The sequence below is a fragment of the Podarcis cretensis genome (genome assembly GCF_951804945.1).
Source record: "Podarcis cretensis genome assembly, chromosome: 3".
Classification (NCBI taxonomy): domain Eukaryota; kingdom Metazoa; phylum Chordata; class Lepidosauria; order Squamata; family Lacertidae; genus Podarcis; species Podarcis cretensis.
Window position 1 is genome coordinate 110,753,168 of NC_137172.1, and position 18,149 is coordinate 110,771,316.

At 42.2% G+C, this 18,149-nt stretch overlaps 1 long non-coding RNA gene across 1 annotated transcript; it reads left to right on the forward strand.

Annotated features, from left to right (window-relative positions):
• Window positions 1-5,647: 5,647 nt before the first annotated feature.
• On the forward strand, window positions 5,648-8,015 carry LOC307212805. The gene is made up of 2 exons (XR_013837234.1): window positions 5,648-5,749; window positions 7,387-8,015. It is a non-coding gene; the product is annotated as an uncharacterized lncRNA (long non-coding RNA).
• The last annotated feature ends 10,134 nt before the right edge of the window (window positions 8,016-18,149 follow it).

The window sequence follows — 18,149 nt, forward strand, 5'->3', positions numbered from 1 at the left end:
CTCAGAAGCCAGAACAGCAAGAGGGATCGCTGCGCAGTGAAAGCAGCAATCCCTCTTGCTGTTCTTGCTTCTGGAATAGCTGCACAGCCTGCATTCGCTTCATAAGATGCACACACATTTCCCCTTACTTTTTAGGAGGGAAAAAGTGAGTCTTATAGAGCAAAAAATACGTAAATTCTTAATCGAGGTACAACTGTATTATTAGTTTTGCATTGAGTTTATTTGCGTGAAGCTCTGGCATCAGACTAAAGTACAGAAGGGCAATGCTGTATAATGTGTATCACTACTGCATGAAATTCTGCTTTTTTAAAAAAAAAATGACGGGAGATTCTGAGCTAGAGATGGAGGAAATATAAGCTTACTGCAAACTTTGTGGAGGAGTATGAAGAAGCAACAGGCAAAATGACAGGGACCTTCCAAAACAATGAAAATACAAATGACTCATGAAATAGCATGACAGAACTACCTGTGAAATAAACATATATATGTTTAAGGTGGCCAATGGCGTGCAACAATGGCAAAAATTTCTCCAGACACTTCAAATTGTTATGACAAGATCTCCTGGCTTGCATCCTTTTTCATGCTCCATCAGAACAAATGGATAATTTCTCACAGATGGCAGCTGTAGACCCCTTTTTGGGGTGTTCCTGTCATTTTGTTAGTTGCTTTCATATATTTTGTGGACCCTCTCCTCTGTTTTCGATTTGGTCTATAAAGAAGGCAGCCAAAATGAACACACACCATGTAACACTGATATACTTCGCGATGCTGATTTCACATAATAACTGTCATGTGAAGTGTTCCTGCCACTGAAGATTTGCATATCCCAATTGCCTAGAAGATGTATTAAGTCTGATTTAGTTAATTCTCGAAGATAACAGCAATCCCTTCAAACATCCCACAGGAATCTGTGATAAATTGCCACTTCTGCATTGGGATTAACTATTTCTGCCCTACTTGAGAGCAATATTCTTTCACAGCACATTTTCTCACAAGTAATGAAGCATTTGGGAAAGGGCCGCAGCTCAGTGGAGCAGCATCTCCTTTACATGGAGGCTCAATCCCTGATATCTCTAGTCAAAGAGGATCAGGAGTGGATGATGCAAAAGATCTGTGCCCGACTGCCAATCAGAGTAGACAATACTGGCTAAATGGACCAATCGTCTGGGCTGGCACAAGATAACTGACTGCCACAAATTCACAATACAGTCACTGTAAGTTGTGAGTTGTGCCTAAGTTTAGCATGTGTGAAGTGTTTGTGTGTGTAAACAGACCATTCAACTACATTTTCCAACCATTCTTTAATTTTATTTGACACACACATAGTGTTCTCTTGCAGATATACCATGCAGTGTGAATTGTTTCAATTCACATTGACTAAAAAAAACCCCAGATGAGTCCTGTTTCTGTAGTAGAGTTGTATCCTTCTTAGACTTTACTGATGGTAGGGTGAGCGTTGCTCCCAGAACAGGGAGGAAGGAGTCAAATGACACCGAGGTTGATTCAGAGAAAGAGTTTATTCCGCTCTCCGGGTAGCAGAAGGCACTTGTGTGGTCAGTTCACAGCAAGTCCAAAGAAATGAGAAATTTCATGCAGTATATATATCCTCCAGGCACCCTCTCCCCCCCCCTTCCTCAGGAATCCAGCCACGTCAGCATATACACGCAGGTTGACATCACCTATGTTCCTGCTCCGGTACTCTTAACCATAAAAGGGTTTTCCTCTTCCTGTACTCTTGACCATAAAAGGGTGTTCCTGCTCCTATACTCTTATCTTGGGACAGGAGGTCACCAACTCTATGAACACTCCTGGCACCGTTCCCGGACAAGGTCTGTGTGTCATTGTGGTCAGGAAGTAAGATAAGACCCAGGTGTGTCATCCCTGCTCCCCTTTGGAATGGACAAGGCCATTCATTAGGAGTCATGGACTGATAAAGGAGAGAGCTTTGAACGCTTGTTTATGCAGCTGGATTTTGGCTCAAGAGCTCAAGTTAAAGCATTTAAAAATGCTCCCTTGGAGAAGGAAAAATTAGGATTTTGGGTCCCTTTTCAGACTGACTGCACAGAAACCCATTCCCTCCCCCTTCAGAGTGGGTGTTTCACTTTGCAAAAACCAATGAAATGGGTCACTCGTTTGCATGACGGTAAAAGTTGTTCATAGGCTAGCTAACTTACTGAGGGGAGGAGGTTACCAGCTCTCCGAGTTTCCACCAGCTCTGAAATTGTCGAAAGAAATATAAACAATAATGTCATTTTCTAAGTGCTAAAGGATCAGATTGGGAATGCTGTTTCCCCAGCACATTGCCATTTATTCCTTCCACACAGTGCACTTTTGTTTTGGAATCTCCAAATAATGGGCTATTGCAGAAAACTCTCTCCAAGTGTCGGAATTTAGGCTGGTTCCATTAGCACTAGTTCTGGGTGCAATCGGTTGGGATTACCTAACATGTTCCACTTGACCAGTGGGGCTCCCCCCCTCCTTCCCCACATACCCTGCAAACTGGCTTGAGGAGGGAGACCCTTTAGAACAATGCACAGGGAGAAGAGCTGGGGGATCGTTCAATCTGATGTTGTAAACAAAAATCTGCCCTTTTCCTTTATGGGGTATCCAAAAGCCCATAGAGTCCTTACGTAGGTTCCCTATTGGTAGGAGAAAATAAACAGAGGCCAACCAGAGAATATTGAGGAGCAAAGCAGCTAGTAAGCCTGATCTTTATTGATCTGTTGCAACATGGTGCTCCCCTCACACGCAGGAAAGGAGGAGGACCTAGAACCCAGGTGTGTCCGCCCTTATATAGACATTTTAAATTGCCCGCCCTGGAGTTCAAGACCACCTCCAGAAACATCATACCTACATCACAGAAAGGGCAGTCTACAGCAGAAATCTGAGTGCGTTGTTTGTCTCCTGTCATTGTTTATCTCCTGTCTGGCAAGTTACCTGTTAATGCTTACTTGACTGGATACCCTGGGGAGCCTGGCCTGTCTTTTGTACTGATAAATACTTAGTTCCTGAGCCAGGTCACAGGCTTATGCCCTATTTATATCTTAAATGTGCCCTTAAGACAGGATTTCTGAAGGAAAAGACAATGGGAAGGCTTTTCCATTTTCCTTTGACATTGCAGAGAAAACATTTGGTCAGTCTGGGAATCAAAAATGGTTTCAGGTCATTCTTCCTGTGCTGATCTATGTACATGCTTGGTTGGTACATTTATGAACATTTAATATATATCTAAGACCTTAAAATTCTTATCACAGTGACAACCTTCAGTGCTTGTACGGATGGCACAACTGGAAGATTATGACGTTGAATTGCACTCAATGTATCATACGGCTTGTATAAACACAGCTTCATCAAATACCGGTATGTCTGACTGCTGTACCTGAATTGTAGAATTTGGTGAGATAAAAGAGTTGGTAGGCATGAAAGGTCAAAACATCACAGGAATGCTGCTGTTCTGGCACACGTACATTACAATGTCATTAGAAAGCACAAAACTTTATTACCCTACTGCTGATTTTCTCAGTATATTACTGGCTTTTGGTTGCATTATTGCATTTACTTTTGGCACTGATACATTGTCCTTAAGGATTTGCTAATGTCTGTAAGCTGCTAATGTGCTTTATTGTGTTATATCTTCACTTGTAAATGGGAAATTATAAATGATTTTACCAGACTTTGATTAAAATTTGATAAGACCACAGGGAAGCCAGTTATCAAAAGAAGAAAATGATGCTTGTTACTTTATTATCTACTGTAGACAGATGGTTTGTGTTTTTGATTGTGATTGTGTGATTGTGAAACTTGAGGTCAGTGAAGAGACACCTAGACCAGTATGGTTGTTCAAATGGTTTGTCAGAGTCATGGCAAATTTTGAAAGGTTTCCAGACCTATTGTCATGGACCAGCTGGATGTTGTCAGAAGCACCAGCTGGGGAACCCCCAGAGTAAGAAGGCAAACCCCAGAGTAAGAAGGCTCAGAACCAGGGGATTGGTGGTGGAACAGCCAGAAGCGGTCAGAGGGAGAAGAGAGGGTAGACTGGGAAGGGGACTCATCCCCCGCCAGAGGTACTACCCCTCCCCTAACACCCCAGACGCCAGAGACATCTGCATAGGTACTTCCAACCCAATGCTCCAGTCCAGATACAATAGCAATACAGCTAAAAAACAAAACAAAGACCCACAAATAGTGCATTGATGCTTTGCAGTTTTGCTTCATCTTCCACCAAGCACAAAAGATCCTTCCTGGTCAAATCAATAATCAATAATAAGGAGAGCGAGGGAGGAAGGGAGGGAGGGAGGGAGGCAGGAAGCAGCTTTGACCACTTGCTAGCTAGGCTCTCAGTAAAATATGTTTTTTTCTACAGTCCAGGAAGCTGCTTTGTACAGAAATAAATCTGGGCATGCTCAGAACGGAAGAAAAAATCTACTTGGCTTGCTAAATTGCCAGGGCTTCAGAGTCAAAAGCCCAGGCTATTTGGGAGTGTCTTTTTGAGTTGTCTGCTAACTCCCGCCTTTAAGGACGCAGATAAAGATTAAGAAAACAGCAGCCCTACCAGGTTGCTCTACCAGTTGCTATGTGACAGTATTTTTCTGCCTGGAGATGGGAGGGGGACACCTCGAGGCTAAAGCGATTGTTTTGGCTGAGCCAATAGGATTGGCCAGAGAATGTGAGATTGGCAGAAATGGTTACAGCAGTACAAAAGACTAGGGAGTAGGCAGGAAACAGACGACAGAGTGGTTTTTATTTTGGGGTAAAGTTTTAATTCCTCTTTTAAACTCCATGTGATGAGGCAGGGCCCTTGGTGACCTACTTGGCCAGCCTGTGATTATGTGGTGAGAGATTTAGCAAATAGCTGTCAGGGACTGGGCAGAGGAGGAATGGTGGAAACCGCCTCCCCATCGTGACCCTTCCAGGGAGCAGGAAGAGGAAGACGGTATAGATTTACAACAGGGGTTTGCGGGAGGTCGCAGCTCAGAGGCAGATGAGGGGAAAAGTTGGGAAATCATGGAAGAGGAGGAGCAGAAGGAGCTGGAGCAACAGCTGGCTGACACGTTGTAACTATAAAACATTCCAGGCCCTCCATCTCGGTGAGCCTTAAAAGTAGGAGGGCAAAGAGCTTAGGACCCACGTACCTACAGGACCGCCTCTCCTGGTATGCCCCGCGGAGGACCTTAAGGTCCACAAATGACAATACTTTGGAGATCCCAAGTCGCAAGGTGGTTAAATTAGTCTCAACTAGGGCCAGACCCTTTTCAGTACTGGCCCCGACTTGGTGGAACGCTCTGTCACAAGAGACTAGGGCCCTGCGGGACTTGACATCTTTCCGCAAGGCCTGCAAGACAGAGCTGTTCCGCCTGGCCTTTGGTTTGGACTCAGTCTGACCCTTATGTTTCCCTCCCCTTATGGTCTTGATCTATGGGCTACTATTAAAATGAGGCTGCATTTTAAATTGTATTTTTAACCTGTATTTTAAATTGGTCCCCCCACCCCCCATTATGTTTTTATTGTAATTTTACTGGTGTTAGCCGCCCTGAGCCCGGCTCTGGCTGGGGAGGGTGGGGTATAAATAAAAAAAATACTATTATTTTTTATTATTATTAAAGACAGGGGGCACTTAGCAGCACCTGTAGAAGTGACAAATGAGGGAGTGGGAGAGACGGGGTGGTGGAGATTCACTCGAGACAACGCCGTTATCCAAGAAGCTGGTTTCTAAAGCCTCTCTCTGTAAAGATTGAATTCAAAAGGGACTGTAAGAAACTTTCCCCTGTCTTTATACTTTCCTGAGCAACCAGCCAGGAGCTGCTGACAGCATCCTGACAATAGCAGGAGAATTCACATAATGGTTGCATGCCCAACATCTTATGCTCCAAGAAGCTATGCACATCCTGCTACTCTCATATATTGTCACAGGCCTCAAACAGTCTTGACAAAGAAGAGAATGCATGTATCTTTGAGTGATGGAATATTCTGACATTCTCATTCTATGCCAGGGAAAATCCATCATTAGAATTATGTGTTCTGTTTGGAATAATTTGGCTGTTTCTTGGTGCAGACCAAGGTCATTGAGCCTGAGCTTTCATAACCACTGCCCGCCATGAAGTACCATAGACAGGATTGGCAGTAACAGCAGCAAATATGTTCTGTGCTTATGATAATATTTTATTCTCTTGCCAATTGTGCTGCTTTAAATGTGCATTTTAAATTTGACTTCCTTTAGTAATGTTTTCTTTTCAAATGTTTATTTTTTATTGTTTTGCTAACGTTGCTGCATTAAATGTGCATTCTGTAGTTGACTTCCTTTGTAATGTTTTTATTTTGAAATCTTGAAGATAACATTTTTGTTAATTATGTTGCTTTGAATGGATACTTTATATTTGACTTTCTTCTGTAATGTTTTATTCTAGATAGTTTTATTTGATGTTTTAATGTAGGTTGAGATTGTTTTCTTAAAATATGTAAAGTAATAAAATTATCATAATGAATCATCATCATCATCAAAACAGTGAAAGTCAGCAGAGAACTTGTAGACATATTTTTAATGTGGGGAATTTTTATTCCATATAATGTCATTTTTATGTGTTTAAATTGTTATGCCCAGCCTTTAGAATGAGTATATAGGCTATAAATCTAAAAAAAAAACAAGTAAACAAAATTCATTTTAAAAATCCAGCCACATTTAGAATTTATGCAGCCACTGATTCCACTATTTGTCACCCAGATGCCAAAAATATTATATTTTTTTATAATAATTTTTATTAATTTTCCAATTTTAAAACAAAACAACAACAACATAAGAACATCAACAGATACAAACAGACACACAAATATAATTTCTCAACCTCATTTTCATAAGCCTCCTTTCTCGGACTTCCCCATACCTCACCCTTTTTGCATCCTTATTTTACAGTATTTCAGCAACCCTTTTTGCCAATTTAAACTTATTATCTTTCTCAGTTTCCCCTTAAATCATCAAACAATTTCAGCTGTAATTCTGCATCTTCCTTCCCCTTGACATTTTAGCACTCCTCAATTTTGTAACAGTTCTTAAGATATACTTTAAACTTCTTCCAATCTTCCTCCACCGTCTCTTTCTCTTGGTCAAAGAAAGAGATGCCAAAAATATTATAGTGCATCCTATATTTCAGTACTTACAATTATCAAAATAGAACCAAAACAATTTATTTTGTTTTATTTAAATGCTAGTCATTTTTTGACTTTGGATTTTGAATATTGTAAGCTTTAATACTTTCCTAATTTAAATGCAGATTATAAAGCTCTGGCCTAACTAATCTCTAGAAATCTGATCACCCTCCTTAATAGCAATTCTCTAATGCAAACACTCTCATCTTTTTGTCAATAAATCCTTCTCAACTTATTTACCGGTAGATCTACTGGCTGAGCATAACCACTGGCATATTCCCTGTAGCTACATCCCAGTGTATCAGAGAAGATGGATAAAAGGTCAACAAATTCAACTCCTGAAGGGCCATTGGGAAATGCAAATTCTACTTGGAGCACACATACAGAAGTTTGGGTGGAAGGAAAGACCACCTGCTCAGTTACCTTCCTGATCAGCGATGTCATGAGATTTTAGTTTGTCGAACTCAACCTGGGACAGCTGCCACCAGAAATCGAGCTATCTCCCTATATGCTTCATTTAGCAGAGGCCATCTGTATATCAGAACTACCTCTGAGGCTAAAAGACAGGAAGAGAGCATCAGGAAGAAGTTGGAGTGCTAATCAAAGTAAGAAGATGACTATCGGGCTTCTGTGAAAACGGTCTGTTAGCTTTTTATTGGAGCTGTACAAGACAAATCTGAGTCTATTGTCTTTATTTTCTGGGGGAACTGCTACAGTATTATCTCCACTCTTAACATCTACCTCTCAAACATTTTAGAGAAGAGGAGGAGAGGGACAACAGTTGTCTTCAGCTGCACACAAGGAGGGGGTTACATCATTATTATTATTTTTTAAATGTACTAATTGCAAAGAGAAGTACGTAGACCTTGACTGAACATTTAGCCTTCAGGCCTCTTAAGGATCTTCTTCTTCTTCTTCTTCTTCTTCTTCTTCTTCTTCTTCTTCTCCTTCTCCTTCTCCTTCTCCTTCTCCTTCTCCTTCTCCTTCTCCTTCTCCTCCTCCTTCTTCTCTTGCTACATTTTCCTCCAAACAAAGCCCAAAGCTATAAAATCACCAGGCTTAATCTTCACTTCAAGAACCAAAAGCCACCTGTTTCTCACTGGAAATGTCCTAACCCAAAAGTTGTGCCATGTACTAAGTTGTGCAGTTAGGTTATTAGACTCTGTGCTTAATGGTTTTATGAGTGCCCAGGACTTCAGATGGTATTGTGTATTACTTCCAAAATATGCTAAACTACCCCTACTGCATTTGGGGGTCTTCCCACTCATTTTGCTGAGTGGGACCTCTGCTCTAAAGTCCTAACCTAATGGTGCAGTAGCATTCTCCAGTTCTTGGCAAAGTGAATTACATACTCATTAACCACTGACTGATCACACAATACTAGACCTCACTCTATATAAACCTTTGACCATATCTTGTCTCCAGAAGAACTCATCCTCACCCCAAGGCTTTCTGAACTCTGCCTGCTTCAGTGACGACAGTACCACACACTCCTCCTGCTATGGGCTGGCTTCAGAACAGGTGTGGTTCCTTTATCCCTGGCCATTGGACAGTCTTTCTAGGACTGATGGGAGTTGTCCTTCAGCAACACCTGGAAGGTCACCTCCTTTAGAGATAAACAAGAATATTCTTCTTTTCTGATTCATTAGGTGAAAGATACTAAATTAGTCTCCTAAATGTACACCCTGGGAGTCCAAACAGGGCAAAGGGGAGTTCTAGTGGAAGGAACCCCTACCTTCACAGGATAATAGTGGGTCAAAACAACTCCTCTAGTCCCTCTTCCAAATCTTGCTCCAGCTATGGATAATGTATTCACATGTTCCCTTTCCAGTAAGGAATACTGGGTTGGATTCAACAAAGCGGCCCAGTTCACACAATGACTTCGGTTTGTATAACATAGCTTATTCTCATGCCCCTCCCCTGAGGATTGGGGTGGACTCCAAGAACAGATTGGGTGTGTGTGGTGGAGAAGGAAGAGAAGGAAAATTATATTATTGCCTTGCACATTTCTCTGTTTGTGCTGCCAGGAAATGATGACCCAAATTTATAGCTCAACTCTGAATGCCTCCCCCCCCCTTGTTATGGCACATAACTAAGTAAATAAAGTTGTTACTGTTACTCAGGGCCGGCCCAATGATAAAGCAAAGTGAGGCAGCTGCCTCAGACGGCAGTTGCTGAGGTGCAGGGAGTGGACAGTGTTGGGGGTGCCACATGGCCTGCCTTGTACCCCATACGCTAGCCTTCTGTCCTCAACTGCAGTCCTTGCACCAGTATTGGACCAGTATTCAACTACCAGTCCAGTTGGCCCCTGTATATTTCCTAAGAACGCCATTGTGCCTCAGGCAGCAAAATATATTGAGCCGGCTTTGCTGTTACCCTGGGTGTTCCTTCCCAGTGTGGTGTAGTGGTTAAGAGTGGTAGACTCGTAATCTGGGGAACAGGGTTCGCGTCTCCGCTCCTCCACATGCAGCTGCTGGGTGACCTTGGGCTAGTCACACTTCTTTGAAGTCTCTCAGCCTCACTCACCTCACAGAGTGTTTGTTGTGGGGGAGGAAGGGAAAGGAGAATGTTATCTGCTTTGAGACTCCTTCAGGTAGTGCTAAAGCGGGATATCAAATCCAAACTACTACGACTGCTTGCCTCTAGGAAGGCAAGCCAAAAGGAAGTAGAAGAAATGTAGAGGCAATGCTTTGTGTACATTAGCATTGGTTTCCTCTTCTCTTGCTAAGTCTAGGTTAGGCTTCCAGGGTGTGCAGGACAACTTCAACCCATTGTGACATAGGGATCATTGCTGGAAATGGATACATATTTTTTATATATCCAGTGACAGTCTTTTCAAGAATCTGCAGACACCTCCTTTTTGTTGCACTGACATAAATCCAGAGCGGAAAGTCAGTGCCTTAATACATAGCCATTGAGATGAGCATTTATGGAATGCTTTCTGCTGTAGCCAAACATTTCAATGTGAGCATTTCAAGTCATTCTATTTTGAAATGCTTCAAGATAATGTGACATGCCAAAATAGCTTAAGCAAAAATAGTTTTATCCTAAGCATGGCAGAACAATAAAACATTCTGTTTCTTGACATACAGCCTAAATTATACTTTCAAAAAAGCATTATTGCTTCTGAAGTGGCGAATTTCGAAAGTTTGATTATTTTTTGTCCCAGACTACTTCATTGTGAATTTTTCTTTTTAATTAAAATGAATATAGTCTCTTATCATTGCCAGCTTAAAAAAACACCAAACAAACCCAAAGGTGTTACATCTTTCAAGGGTTTTCATGCTAAATCCATGTTAACAAAACAAATTCTGTGTCCTACGTTTCTAAGGCATATGAGGTGTCACTTTCCTATTTAAGATTTGTACGCTAACACGCTTCCCCCAACTCTCAGTTAAATTCTGTGTGTTGCTGCTCCAACTAAACCTTCATAATTGCACATTTAGAAATCTGTTCTTTGCTTTCTTGGGATGTGGCACTAGCATCAACCTGACTGAAGAATACTCCAATATAAAGGGGAAGAGAAAGAAATGCAGACAACATGTCAATCTATAAGACTCGGAGCTGCAGAATCTAACCCATTTTGAAGGGATTAGGAAGTAATGCTAAATGTTCTCCAGGGTCAATTTTTGCCTCAAGAGTATCAATTTCAGGGGACTGAAATTCTCCCCACATACCCAATGCGATGACATCAGAGCACAACGTACCTAATCTGATTTAACTGTATCTGGCAATAGGCAGTGGGTAATTACATTCCAGACCAACCTTTCCTCCAATGAATTGTACGTTTCTGAAACATTGTGATTAGGGCAGCCAAAGCACCTGCTCTCCCTTGGCCATCCCAGGGCAAGTGAGAGCTGACAATGACCTTTTGCAGTGATTCCTCAGGGTTTCAGGGAAACAGCTGTGCAATCTCACACCTTTTTTGGTCTTTTTACGACTTGCGTGGCTCAGGTGTGCTCATCGTGCCCTATTTGCTGCAGTGCATAAAATGCCTAGGGTTTTTTTTAATATTGAATATAGGCAGATGCTTAGAAAGGCCAAATAAGAATCCACAGGCAGACTGGCTTCTTATTTTGTTTTCAGAGAGGTTACACCCCATCTGAGGTCGCCTCCACTGTCAATATTTTGCAGGAGGGGTTCTCTGTCTCACACACACACTGGGGATTTAACTTTGCACAATTAAAGTGGATTAGAGAACTCTGTTGCCCTAGCACAACAAATCCACTTTAAAAAGTAAGAGATGGACTTCTTGCAGCTAGGAAAGTTTCAGGGAAATGAATGGGAAAGTGTGGGATGAATGAATAATTAATAGGAAGACAGAGAAATGCTCCACAATCAAATCAGGAAGAAAACTCATTTCAGTATCAAATAACAGGCTGCAGTTGTTGGCTGAAATATACTTGGAGTCGAGAGTGGATTTCATGCTCTTTATTCAGCTCATAGTGGTGAGGAGTAATGAAAGTTCCCTCAAAGTATCTGCTTTATATACATTATTTACACAATGGGCTGCATGTGATTGGCTAATTCTGGAATTCTCCTGTAGGCCAATCAGGTTGTGGATTCTCTTCCATCTGGAGCTGGGTTGGGTGGCTCCTGCAGACCAATCATACTGCTGCCTTGTTCTAGGATCAATCATACTACTGCATTCTGAATCCTATTGTTCTAGGACCAATCAGACTGCTGCATTTTGGATCCTATTGTTCTAGGACCAATCAGACTGCTGCATTTTGGATCCTATTCAACTCAGTACATAACATTGGTATTCATCTGTCTCAGGAGACAATGGATGAGTTTGCCTTGGGGGGTGAAGTCAAACCATTGGATGGTTACAGCACCTACTGTGGCTCCAGAGATCAGTATGGGAGAGACATGTTTTATTGCAGCTGGGGCAGATGAAAGCATCTGGTTAAAGGTGTACCATGGCGTTTCTTCTTTCTGTGCTCATCCTAATGGTCATGCCTCCTCTGGCCAATACTGTGGACGCATGACCTGACTGTCTGTCTCTGGGCACTGTAGTCATCTGCAAGGGATTCTAGCACAATGAGGTTGATGCTGCCAGCCATCATGTCAAGTTTGTAGGCATCCTTGAAACTCAGAGTTGGTCTGTCAACGAGCCTGGTGCCTGTAGAGCACATCCTTGGGAATGTTGCCATTTTCCTTTCTGTGTACATGACCAAGCCAGTGTATATGTCGCTTGGGAGAACTCTTCTTCGAGACTCTGTCCTGCCATGTGGTGCCCAAAATCTTCCAGATGCAATGCATGTGGATGGCATTGAGGCATCGCTCCTGGGAGTTGTAAGTTGCCCATGACTCACTACCATAATGCAGTGTGCTCAACCTGCCAGCCTAGCAGACTTGGTAACTTGGTATTGGATATTAGCATCACTTCCTCCCATACCCTTTTGGAGAGGTGGGCAGGCTGCAGTAGCTCTTCTGTTTCCCAGTGTGTTAGAGTGGACCTCTTGCTAGGCAGGATTCACTTGTTATAGATATCACTGCATGTTGGTACTGTAAGCCATTGTAGGCAAAGGTAATATATGAGATGCATCAGCTGTGGAAGGGCCACAGAGGGTCAGAGTACTTGATGTACTCTTAACAGAGGAATATATCCTAAAATAGATAATAGCGTGCATGTTAATGGGGAATTTGGAAAAGGTGTTTTCCCCTCCCAGAAGCTGAATTAAAATACCATTTTACATGTTTAATGTTTGAAATGTAGTCTCAGGGAAGAAATCTTGATTTTAGATATTTGATCCAGCCTCTCTTTATGAGCTGCCACAACCCTTTATAACCATTCTTCCTTTACCCTGAGATTCCCTTCTAATCAAACTGATCCATTGAACAAAGAAGAGAGGCTTAGCTGACATGTCACCTGGCTTACCCCAGCCATAGAATTCAGACCAGTGAGAGCAAGATCTGAAATGATGTACATAAAGAAACCGTCAAAGGAAGACGCCTGCTTTTGCTCTCAGCTACCTGAATATTGTGAAAATCTTTGGCTTTTTCCACAACGAAAAAAGAGCAGGAAGATGTGGAGAGAGGAAAGTCACTGGGTGAGAGAACAAAGGCACTGCTTCTGGTCTGTTGCTCACTTTTCACAGAGTCTGATGTCGGAAGGGCAACCAGATAATCTTGTCCAAACCAGCGACAGCTCACACCTACTGTTCCCATTAAAAAAAGAGAACAAAAACCATCTGATTAAAGTAACACAGTCTTTAGTAAGCAGGTGCCTACACAGCTCACCTAAAAATGTCAAGTTAGAAATGGTCCAGAAGTGACTACGATGGTTGAACTCAACGGGTCTTACTTCTAGGTAAGTAGGTATGGGATTGCAGCCTTAGAAACACTTGTGCACATTTTCCTGGGAGTAAAGGTAAAGGGCCCCTGGACAATTAAGTCCAGTTGAATTTGACTTTGGCGTGCATCTCCACTTGCAGGCTGAGGGAGCCGGTGTTTGTCCTCAGACAGCTTTCCGTGGTCATGTGGCCAGTATGATTAAACCGCTTCTGGTGCAATGGAACACCATGACGGAAGCAAGAGTGCACGGAAACATCGTATACCTTCCTGCTGCAGCAGTACCTATTTATCTACTTGTGCTGGTATGCTTTCAAACTGCTAGGTTGGCAGGAGCTGGGACAGAGCAACAGGAGCTCACTCTGCCATGGGGATTTGAACCGCCGACCTTCTGATTGGCAAGCCCACGAGGCTCAGTGGTTTAGACCACAGCGCCACCCACGTCCTGGTAGTAAGACACGTTGAACACAGTGAAATGAGTATGCATAAGACTGGGCTGTAAAGATGTGAAATACAACAAATGTTTCCAGATGTGGTAAACAGCAGTCAGCAATCAGATATTTTGTGGCCATCATTCACACACCAGCTGACTGTTCACTAGCTTGGGTGGCTACCGAGCACAAAATGTGTTTCAGAGTGGCGATGGAATGTGGCTTGGGATGCCAACTTGGCCTACCAGAGCACATCAGAGTTTCCTGGATATTGATGCACGGTGTGCGCTATGAAGCGTTTTTTTGCCGATTGTGAAGGCCAGGGGGTCTCCCTCCACATTGATTGTGCAGCTGGGTGCGAACGAGTTGCCCTTGCAGAAGGGCGTAAACTTGAGATCAAGCATTGAAAAGGACTTGAAGGAGTTATCAACAACCTTCCCCAAAAATGACACTTTTGTGGTCACAACTCCTGGAAAGACACGTTTAGCGCAACTGTCTTTGCCCAGCTGCCACTAACAAAGCCAGAAAACTCTTGGATCGAGCTGTGACGTGCAAAGTGTTGGCACTGGGTGGCCAGGTGATGTGCTACCCAGGACTTGTGTACGATAATGAGGTGCTTTACTGTGCAGATGGCGTTCATCTTTCTGACGTCATAAATGATGTGTGATTGGCCGATATTATCGAATGCATAAGAGGCTGGTTGCAGGTGTGAGGGTATTGGCGGTGAGCTTTGGGCTCGTGTGGTGGTTAGGCATTGGAATAGTGATGTGGGGGGGGAGGTGAGGTGCAGCCATCACCTGCCCCTCCGTGCTCAAGGGTATTCCAATAAAGGAATCCCAGGGTGTGGATCTTGTCCGAAGCCAGGGGAGGGGCTAGGGCCATGCCATAACCCCAGCGGGAACCCATGGGATGCTCAAGTCGATCCACATTGGCGGGACTCCCCCTACTGGTGGTTTACCCTTACCAGACTCCCTGCAAGGAGGGCAGGAGTCAGATATAGTCTGTTGATGCCAATGCCTAAGCCAATACCACTCACATTCTATAACCAATAAAGTTTTGGCCTAAATTTTGCCCATTAACATTAACCTAGAATTCTGTGTCCTTGTGTCTTTATTCTCATGGGGGTGGCTTAGGACTGTGACATGCAAACAGCAGTCAGCAACAGATATTTTGTGGCCATCATTCACACACCAGCTGACTGTTCACAAGCTTGGGTGGATACTGAGCACAAAATGTGCTTTAGAGTGGCCCATATAATTTTTATGTAGAAGTACCTCTGAAAAAAACATCTAGGCATAGCTCTAGGAAAGATAGATCTATCAACATATTTGTATGGACTTTAGAAAGACACTGAAAAAATCAATGAATAAATCAAATGGTAGTCAAAGTTTTTTTTTTTAATACAAAAAAATCAAACGTGGAACCAAAATATTAGAATAGCAGGTGGTGAAAAATGATTGCAGAATATATATGGGGAAATGGGCAGGATACAGTCATCCTAACAGTGATAAGCTGGAGAGAGAACTGTCTTCTTACAGTCCCAAATCATGTAAATGAAAAACAGAAATCATTACACACTTGGATCCCCAGGAGTAACTGAGAGAAGAGAATGGATTTCAAAATAGCTTTCCCCGTGAGATGAAACTGTGTAATACAATTGGAAATTGATTTGAAGGCATCTGCACACATATACAGGGCAGTTTAAAACTCATGTATACACTCCACCTGCTTTTCCATTCTCCATTTTTGCTATTCAGGAATGGAAGGATATCTGATAGTATGTATTTTTGAGTGAGTAAAAATATGAGTTATAACACACCTCTCAGTTTGGATTTGGTGTCCTGATGCAGAGAGCTTCCTAGCTGTCAGTCAACAAATGTCATCTGAAAGGAAAATGCTTCTTCCACATTCTTCCCCATCTCTGGTTTCTATGAACACACACACACACACACACACACACACACGAAAATAACAAGTTACAGTGACTTTTTTGTTCAGTACAGGAATGACACACAGAGTTACAAAATTCATATTAATAGGACAAAAACAACAACAACACCAGGTTAACTTGCTGGTGAACTAAGAAAAGCAAAACATGAAATAGCAGTAGGGTAATACCATTATATAAAAAGAGGCATGAAATTTAACAAATGTATAAACAAAGCTAGTTTTTCCATCAGCCAAATTGGTACTTGTGATAGTACCAGAGACTTCTAAGAGAAGGAATGGGGTAGCTCAGGCCCAGGGGGCATATGTGGACCTCCAGACTTCCCTATAGGGCTCTCATGACTCTCCACAGTCCACACAACCTCCCAGTCAAGCCCCTCACCAGGTATGCTTGAATGTTTTTGGCTGGGTGGAATGTGTCTTGAACTCTGATAATGCTTCTCGCTTGCCTGAATGGAGGATAGAAAGGGATGTAGTAATTGCGAAGAAGCTCTAGCTTCCATTGTTGAACTAAAATGTGGAGTCTCACCTCCATAGCTGTGTGGTCTGTAATTTAACTACACCCATATCTGCTATGGTCACTGGTGGAAACAAACTTCTCAGGTAACAATATAGCCAGATCATGGAATGATTCCAGTCCTTCTCTGTGAGGTTAATCAATCAAGTTAAAGCTCAAAAGAAGGGACTCTTGTGATGGGTTGTGGAACTGAGCTTTTAAGTTGCCTATCTATGGATCGTTTTAATGTATTCTCTCTTGTATACGCCAGTATTGATCATATCAGCTTCACCCTCCAGATTCTTTCCCTTGATTGAGTGAAATTTCTTTGCATTTGAAGTGGCACATTGCATTTTTAATTTCTCAGGCAATGTTTGAATGGCAAAATGGGGAAATCTGCCAAATTATGAACATTTTTCATGTTCACTTCGGCTCTAATTTGTTTCCAAGGAAAGAAAGAAAAGTACTTGGCAGAGGAAAGGAGTGTATGACCAAGAATTATAGCAGACACTCAGAAATATGATCTATGGAGGGATTTAACGCCTCGTCATTTCCAACATCCAACTCTGATTGGGAAGCAGAACTACCTTTGATCATGTCCCATTTATTTCTTGAATTTAAGAAAAAAAAACCCTGTCCTCTTTCTTAAAATGCACATCCAAACTTCACTCTGCATTGAGAGAAATTCTGCTTTTTGGAGAAGGTCAAAATATGAAAAGGCAAATTTCTTTGCCTTCAGAATGAGTGATTGCTCTCTTGTTTAGCAGTGTTTTGTTATTCTGTGCCAGAACTTCTCATTCACAAATCACTAGAGAGGACAAAGGAGATTATTACTGCTCTTTGAAGTAAAGCAAGGGTTAGGGTCTGCATTGTGTATGTGTGTGGCAGAAGACAGAAGGGAGTGCTTAACAGCTCGGAAGGTACAATATTTTTGAATCTGATGATGAAATGAAACTGCGTAAATCTCAATAGCAGGAAAAAATATTTCAGAAGGTACAATAACGAAGAATAAAACTCTTGAATAAGGAGCTGGGTGTATTTGAATGGGCTCATTCTTATATAAAGATTCCTATTGGCCTGAACTCCATTCATCAATTTGTTCTAAGGAAGCATTTTGTATTCTGTGTTCAAAGGAAAAGTTTATGGTTAGCATTTCATGATGTTTGTGTGGTGATGGGTTAAAGTATTGACATTTTTAATAAATGCACCTGAATGAATAGGAAAATTTATACTTGCTAGCAAAATGCCCATCTGTATAATGAACCACATTGTTACTAGCAAAATGTCAATCTTTATAACAACTTGATAATGACCTGCATTGTTTTGGAGAAATTGTGTGTGCTGGGATAGGCAGCCCCCCCCCCAAATAAATAAATAAATAAATAAATAAATAAATAAGGGAGGGAATATTCTTTTTCTTGGGAGGCAGGTAAGAAGAAGGACAATATGTTAGTTTTTATCAGACTAAGTCTTCTCAGAAATCCCAATTAGGCTCTAAATTCACCACACATCTTTAAATGCATTCAACCAATGAAGGAGCCACTAATCTGTGACCTCATATATAGTTGGGATAACTTTGAAAAGACCCAAACAGAATAGGCAATGGCTAACCATGCTGGACCAAGCCATGGAACTAACAAGAAACTTTATGGGTGGGAAGATGCTGGTTTTGCAGGGTGGGGGAAATCATATGACCCCCCCTCCCACCCATTGATTGTGAGCCTAAGATGCCTTTCTGAATGAGGAAAGTGCCTTTGCCTCTTGGAAGGGTTCTGTGGCACTTCATAGTATGACGGTCTCTGCCAACATGGTGTCCTCCAGATGTTTTGCACTGCAAC